Source organism: Pollachius pollachius, assembly GCF_949987615.1.
Source record: "Pollachius pollachius genome assembly, chromosome: 10".
Taxonomy (NCBI): domain Eukaryota; kingdom Metazoa; phylum Chordata; class Actinopteri; order Gadiformes; family Gadidae; genus Pollachius; species Pollachius pollachius.
The window spans coordinates 5,202,292-5,210,553 of record NC_136943.1 but is presented as its reverse complement, the minus strand read 5'-3'; positions in this window follow the sequence as shown (position 1 = coordinate 5,210,553).

The window sequence follows — 8,262 nt, the reverse complement described above, 5'->3', positions numbered from 1 at the left end:
GAAGCGGGACACACACTACTTGTAAATAGCACGGGAGAGAGAGTCACTTAGGCAGAGGCTTATATCGACACTGCTGCCACTTTCTGAAGTGTACCACAAAAGTATACTCTTGGAAGGCTAGGAAGACACACACACACACACACACACACACACACGAGTGCACAAACAGTGCGACATACACACACACATGCACACATTTATATCTAGACACACCAGACACCTGATATTATGTCCAACTCGGCGTGAACGCTCTGGAGACCTATGAAGAGAGATGTGAAAAGGAGACAACAAACCCAATTCCGACTAACACCACTTACGAGATACGCTTCAAAATAAGACACTGCAAGTTCCTTGCCCTGCACAGTCTCCGTGGCAGTGTGCTCGTGTGCTCTCTCAGGGTGGAAGCAGTGCCGACCCCCCAGGGGGCCACTGCTCCTCAGTCCGTCCGCCCGACGGCTCTGAAAGGACACGGAGAGGAGCACACCTCAGCCTGAACCCCGCTTCACGCATCGGTGGGCTGGGGAGACGCAGGCGGACCTCCTGCGGAGCCTTGGGGAGCGGAGCCCCCGCCGAGCTGGCCCTGTGTGAAGGGCACTCTGTGGAAGACCTGGTGAAACGCTTTTGATATGCCTTCCCCCCCCCCCCCCCCACAGCCACTCTGCTACACCCTGATGCTCTGAATGTTTGGCAGCGACCCGCCCTCGCCTGGCTACCTTGACATCACCAGTGATCCTTACCCCCCCCCCCCTCTAGCTACAGCAACATCCCGTCACCCAGCCTTCTCCCCGTCCTCCCTCCTGCATCCTGCCCGACCTCCACCCCCATCCTCCCACCAACGGCCTACTTTATGTGATGGTGAAACGTGTGAACTTGATCTCTGCTAACTCGTTTTCAGTGAACAGCCACGATTTCCTACTTCCTCTCTTTTCTATAGCTTTAAATACAACGCTTCTGCTTGCCCCCCCCCCCCCCCCACCCCGTCCTGCCGTTACCTGGGTGATGATTGCATATTGACGGTGGGGCGCTGGTTATAATACCCTGTCAACCTAACTCAACCCTAGCTCCACCCACCCCTACCCCGCTCCAACTCCCGGCCCCTGCTGGGGGTCTCGAGGAGGGCCTTCTGAGAACATTGTGGTGTGCTGGGAACACGGCATGGAGTGATGTGGACGGGGCCCCGGGGTCGGTATTGGAGGCCATTCATTGTTTTGTCTTTGTCAGACGTCCCTCTCAAGTGCAAAGTGGTCAGCGCTTTTAGCCTCGTCAATGCTGAGGACCAGCGCTCCTTCCCTGTTCGTGTAGACACGGATGAGAGGGGACCAGATGGGATAGGGCTTCCTTAAGGCCAGGGTGGAGATCCTGATTTAGGTGGTGGGGAGGGTGCTATGGGCTGGCCCTCCTCCTCTCATGTACCACAATGTAGACCTTTATTTTGGCGCCTGATTGATTCCTTTCGGATTGTTGCTTAAAACAAAATTAAAGTCGGTCGTGATGTGTAGGCTTTTATATATACACGCCCTAATTGTAGCGTACTCTGTTAATAGAAACGTCTAGATCACTCAATGCAAAACACCTGTAAAATACACGCAAGCGTCCAGGGGTCTCCACCCTGAAGCCTATCCTGTCAACCCCTCTCGGGAGACTTTGAAACAGGGGGGGCCGATAGGAGAAATGGGCGTTACCCCATTCTGGGGTCACTTCCTGTACCCCATCATCCCACCATCCCCCTGCCTGTATGTTCTGCAAGCCAACCCCCCCGCCTTCCCACCCCACAATGTTTTATGGCTCAGTATGACGTCACTCCACTAAGTGGCTGCTGCATGTACTGCTCTCAAAGTAAAAAAACACAAAACTATATAGAGAAATATATATATAAATAAATAGATGGCTATGATTTTATGATTCTTTTTGTATGATGATCTGACTTCATGACTCACACAGGAGACCTGTGTATGTATAACCTCTGCCTCTGCCAAACATCTCCTACCTAGTACTCTCCTACACACCCCACAGACCGTGGCGTTGTTTGTTAACTAAACCTTGTTAGATATTTGTAAATGCTGTAGTGTGAAATATTTGCTCCTGAGCCCTTATTCTTTTTGTTCCCTTTTCCCCCAAATATGAGTTACGTTTTTTTTGCAAATGAGAAGAGAAGAAAAGAAAAAAAACAATCACTCTTTTGTGTCTGGCTTTGACATGACGATCTTACTAACACTGTTATATTGTAACTGAACTATGTATGATCTCCTCCCCTTACAGCCTACTTTAAAAAGGACAAAATTAAAAAAAAAAGACAAAAACAAAACAATGTACAAAAAAATATACATATATGTAGTGTATGCTTGTATTTAGTAAGCATTTGGGCTGTCATTCTTTCCTAATGTATGGTGGTGACAAAATGGTGGTAATGTGCTGGACCCAAATGGATCAGCACAGATCTGTTGTAAAACCTTTTTTCACCCACTCATCAACTGTGACGGTGAAGTAGTAAATCCATTTTATTTTTGGCTTTTTTTTTTTATTTGGTCTAAATGGATACCGTGATAATGTGTTCTGTTTCTAAAATCACTAATAAAGTTTTCTTTCTAAAAATGAGTATTGGAATTGTTGCATTTGAACACATCATAATGGAAAGTCATAAACCATACATTCATATAACATAAAGATAATTGCTAATGGATCGGATATTGGTTTAGAATCTCATTTGGGCTTGGGTTTGATTCAGGGAATAAATCCCACATTTATCTATAATACATTTAACTACGTGCTGAATATCGTTGTTATCTCGAAGCAATCGTAATGAGAGAAAATGTTAACCTCATGGCTGTAGTTGGGGGGGGGGGGAGGGGGGGGGGGGGGGGGGGAGAAATACACAGGGCAGAGATGGCAGGGCCGGGCGCTGGCCTTGAAGAGGGGAGCAGGAGTGCATCTCTGCACGGCAGTGAGAGCAGACCAGTCAGGCCCATCTCGAGCTCCAGGCTCTGTGCTGTCTCACATGCCAACACTCCACACTGTCTCACCCCGATGTCCCTCACACCCCCACGCTCACAGAACTGACAAGGAGTCAGAAAAGCTCAGGCCACTCAGACAGAGAGGGAGAGAGAGGGAGTGAAGAGAGTGGGCGAGAGACCTGCGTATCCTATTGATCGAGCTGTGTCTGTGTGCCACAGTCATGGTCACATATTGCCCAGAGTGTCCCCAGGGAACGGAAGATTTCCAACCCCACATTTATTTAATTTAATGGAGTGGCGCTGGCAGGGGAGATTGATTCTAGCCCCAGTGGGAAGGTTGTTCTCCGGAACAAAATAACAAATATAAAGGAGGCATCCATCATGCTGGCCTAGTTATGAACAAATGTCCCTGCTCATTAGTACTTCAACTCGTCAGCCCTTCAAACGTCCACATTATAAAATATCACCTACTATGAGAACGTAATGAACTATTTATAGGAATGTGTGAAACAAAGCATTTTCACAGCATGATTCAAATGAGCTGACGTGTCGATCCCTCAATGAATATTGTAAAAGGAAAGAGGATGTGATCTGAAACCTCACAAAGCGTTCAAATTACCAATTACTTTGTATGTATTGTAGGGGTTTCCAACAAAGACAAAATAAATAAATCGAGGTTGTGGCAAATGTTATTCGCTTATCAAATGTGATTTGTTGTAAAATGTCTGTCACAAATGTGTTAATGGTATATTTAGTACTCAAAATAGTACATTGCCCTCCCTTGGTTTGAGTCATGCTCCCAGGCGGGCTGGAGAAAGGCAGGCACAAGAGTTCAAGGGTTCACATAGTTATTTTACCTGGCTATATGCCCCCTTCCCAAGAGACGGACAAAAGGTTTCCATGGTTACAATTTGTAGAGGATGGGTTTCTATGGTAACAGACCTATACTCTTAAAACAGAGGTGGCTAGTGGAGACGGGTTGGTGTGAATTCTTTCCTGTATTAATTTCAACAAATAACAATTTTTCTCACTATGTAATTAATAATCTAGGCATGTTTAGTTATTATTAAGCCTTAACTGGCCTGAACTGACAGATAACCTACAAGCTAACAGACCAGACAAGCAATACTTGAATAATACCTTTATTTTTTTTGCACCTTTGAAAAAAAGTGCTTGGGGAATTAGCATGAAACAAATAAAGGACACAGTGAAAATAAATCATGCAACAAGAGCACTGTCCATGTGCAGTTGTGTCCAGATGTCGTGGAGTAGCACACACTGCTGTACAGACATCGTAGAACCAGAGCTATAGAGCTGGGGTTGTACAGAGAAGTAAGGACCTGGGCCCGATACATGACTGAGTACTACCAATCTGCTGAGGCAAGCATACATGGCCACTTTGTGAACTGACGGATGAAGGACAGATTAATATGTGTAATAAATCCAACTTTTTGCCAACGGAAGTGCCAAGACTTATTTTTATGAGAGCCATGGGGTTCAAGGCAGTTAATGAAAATATTGAAGGACTGCAGGGTCTCTCTCACAAACACACATGCACAAACACACACACACTTTACTGGATAGTTTTAGCATAGGCAATTATCAATACACAGTTATAATAACGACAAAGTAAACCTTTAACATCTTGAGTCGTAAATGTTGCTGTTAGCGATAAAAGCTGCACTTGTGAAGTGTAGCCATCGAAGAGGCAGCTAAAGTCTCCAGATGCAGACTGTGCCAGCCGAGGACTGTAATCAAGAGACATGCCAGTGGTTTGGGTTGTAGTTGCTGAGTGATGTAAAGAATGTCTGTATATTTATGTTGTTTACTCAGGAGACACGTTCACACAAAGATTTACACCGCCAAACACTTGAAAAGTCTGTAGCCCATTAAGAACTAACACATATATGTCCGTCACTTCCATTAGCATGCCTGCCTGTCAAATTCATCATGTCTACTATGTATGTATTTCCTTATGCAACACACTTTTCTAGTTTTCAGCCAAACACTTTAACACAGTTTTCATGAAAAGCAATGAATATGTATGGGCTGACTGAATGTGGCAGCAGTAACATATGAAATAGACACACGAGTTATTCACCTGACAACTGAAGGTCAGATGCTCTTTGAGCAGCCCATGTTGACATGCGAGATGTCTCAAACAGAACATGCAGAGCATTAGATGTCTTTCGATGCATTAGATGATATTATTACTGGACTCCCATGCACCAGCATAGTGATCCTACTGCTTTGACCTCATAGACGGATGGTTCACGTCGCTAAAAAGCGTTTTTGGAGCGAGTGATCCTGCAGTACACTGTTCCTGAACGTTAATGTCACTATGATGATTATCATTTAACAGGTGGCACTATTTCAGTATTGTAGCCATAGATATGCAGGGACATAATTTAGTACTGGTGACGCATGTGACGCCAAGACGGACATGTGCTTATGACTCGAACATGGATGACCTCAAGCTTGATGCTGGACGCCTCGATCCTGACCTTCTGCAACGAGCCCGAATCAAGGAGCTAAGGAAGTGACACGGTTCCACTGCTTTCGTTTTGTTATCACATGTGATCCCCTACTGTGATTGTGCGCTCTTATTTTGGTGAGCAAATGCCTCAACTACACATATGCACTTTTTTCCGTCACAATATTGGCTTCCCAAATAGTTAAGGAAGGTGACCGGATGCCTGTCTCATTTAGCAAACCTGTAAGTTGCTCAGCTTTTGTATTTATTATGACTGAGTGTTACTCATTAGACACACACGAATTGCAAAGTTAAATCGTTCAAAGAATGTATTTTATATGAAACAATTCAGCCGCTCAAAGTATACAGCTACAGAAAATGACAATTCTATAAAACATAATGCATGAATGAGTTATTTTTGGGGAATTAATCGTAGGGCTATGTCCTGTCTATACCTCATGTTGTCATGGCTGTTAAAGATCAAGGTCAATGGGATTTGTGCTTCAGCTCCATAAATAGAAGCCACTAAAGAGGCTGTATGTTGCTGCAGGGGAGGAGGATTGGGCTGGCGGCCCTGCCTTTCCCATGGGCCACAGAGCAGGAGGCGGCTCCAGCTACCACTGCTCTAATCTTCCTGCAGGTAGCACTAGTTCTAATAAGATTTCATGTGAGCTAATAAGGCAGTGTTTAACGCCACATTCACTGCTGAATATTTCATCCTTTTTCTTATTCGCTTATCAATAATAATTTGTTTTGCATTTTACATTTTTCATTAAAATGTTTTCTTTATGAAAATGCTTGCTTCTAAGAAAGCAGATGGACCCTTCGGGAAGAGCAGGTAATCAATTACCTGAGCTATGATGAAAAGGCTGTATGGCTAACTGGTTTAATATATGGCATTTAAGAGTAAAAACTGAGCATGGCAGAAAAGCTCCTGCAGCAAAAATTCTCCTCAAATTACCGTCAAAAACTGGGGTTAAGACAAACCTCTGAAGCGCCCCCTTCTGTCGGCAGGCTCCCAGGCACACGTGCTCAACCTCTATCTGCACAATGGTGGCACGTTTGCAGCATGTCGATGGATTCAGCCAATGGCAAATGTCCACCTTGGCCTTCATCTTTAAACCTGTAGAGGACAGACAGTCACCAATGAAATCTTTACAGCACCTTTTGAAAAGGCACCATCTGGCTCTCTGTAGCATTTAGTATTCACTTCACTAGATGGTATAACATGTTACATATTATAGTGTGCATTGACAGTTGAATAACCTGCTGTCACTGAACTGCTGTCCCAAGTGATTTGTATTTCATGTTTATTTTTTGCATGTTTTATTATGTTGATTCGCTCCATGCAGCCATGGAGCGATTCTATTTTAAGGTACACATATAGGCCTACCTACTACGTGTTTACCTACACACTGTATATGTCCTCCACACTACTCATCATACAAGTTTATAATGACAGTTTGCTCTGCTTTCAATTATTGCTTCTTATACAAGATACAATTGCAATGCACATTCAGTGATTAATATAACCAATTTTGCACTTTAAATGTTTGTTTATTGTTAAAAAACGATATTAGGCAATATAAGTGTATTACTAATAATACATAATAATAAGTCATTATAATGTAGGAGTTTGTTGACATGGTAAAATTTGAATGCTTTCAACTATGTCGTCACAATTAATCAGGAGTTCAATAGAACACAGAATCAAATTACTTCACAATGCTATCCCAGTTCTTCCAAAACTAACAATGTCATATTGCAATTGTGGTGTTGCAGAATCCTCCTGGATCCCCCTAGTGCCCACTCTGTAAAAAGACTAAAGGCACCGCCCAGTTAAACAGATAAGCAAAACAATATCCACAGCAGAGGAAACATCATACAGCCATATTCTGTTATTATCATAGTGAGTATAAAAAATATATATAATAATCCGACTAATCATTCCTGGAATGAATGAGAACTAGAATAGTGTTTACGGTGCTACAAAACATAGGCCTACACGTGTGGTATTAGTGAGACACTGCAATTGTCATGTCATCTTATTTCATACTGTGTGGGACTCACAACACAATATGCAGATGTTTGGCTGCCAACTTTGGAAACACACGTGTTATGAAGGCTTCATAACAAGGAAAGGTTCGGATTAATCGGGGAAGTTTAATATTTTGTCAGAATAAGAATATATAGGTCTACAATGAAAATAAATAATTGAGTGGCGGTCGTATTTTAGGATTGCTGAAACAATCCTGTGCCTTTAAAATAAACAACAATTCCCGTTTCATAGCAAATACACCTTACATATGTGTCTGCACAATGGGGTGAAAGAACAAACATGAAAACCAGGATTCTTTTTTTTTATTACTCTTTGCTAAGGATGGTGGCCCAGTGTGGTAAAGCCAAGGCGCTCTCTGCTGGCAAGAGTTGGAAAGTGCATTTTAAATTGCATTAAAAAGCCTATTTCAACATGCTAAACCCTATTGGTTGAACTCCGCACACACACACACACACACACACACACACACACACACACACACACACAGAGATAGTTTGAGCAAGGCAATTATCGATAGGTAATTGGAGGGCAATTATCGTATTAAGTAATTGGAGTAAGCCTACATGGCTAGCAAGAGACACAGGTTCACTGTTAGCAATACGGTAAAAAACAGCAAACAGAAACAGATTGAATCACACACTGCATCTCGTTCCAGCAACTTAATCCATTCATTACCCCATCTAAAAAGCCCATATTGAACGACACGCATAAGAGATAGAAAATGATATATTATAAACTAAACAAATGACAGACAATGGATACCTAACATGGGGGACAAA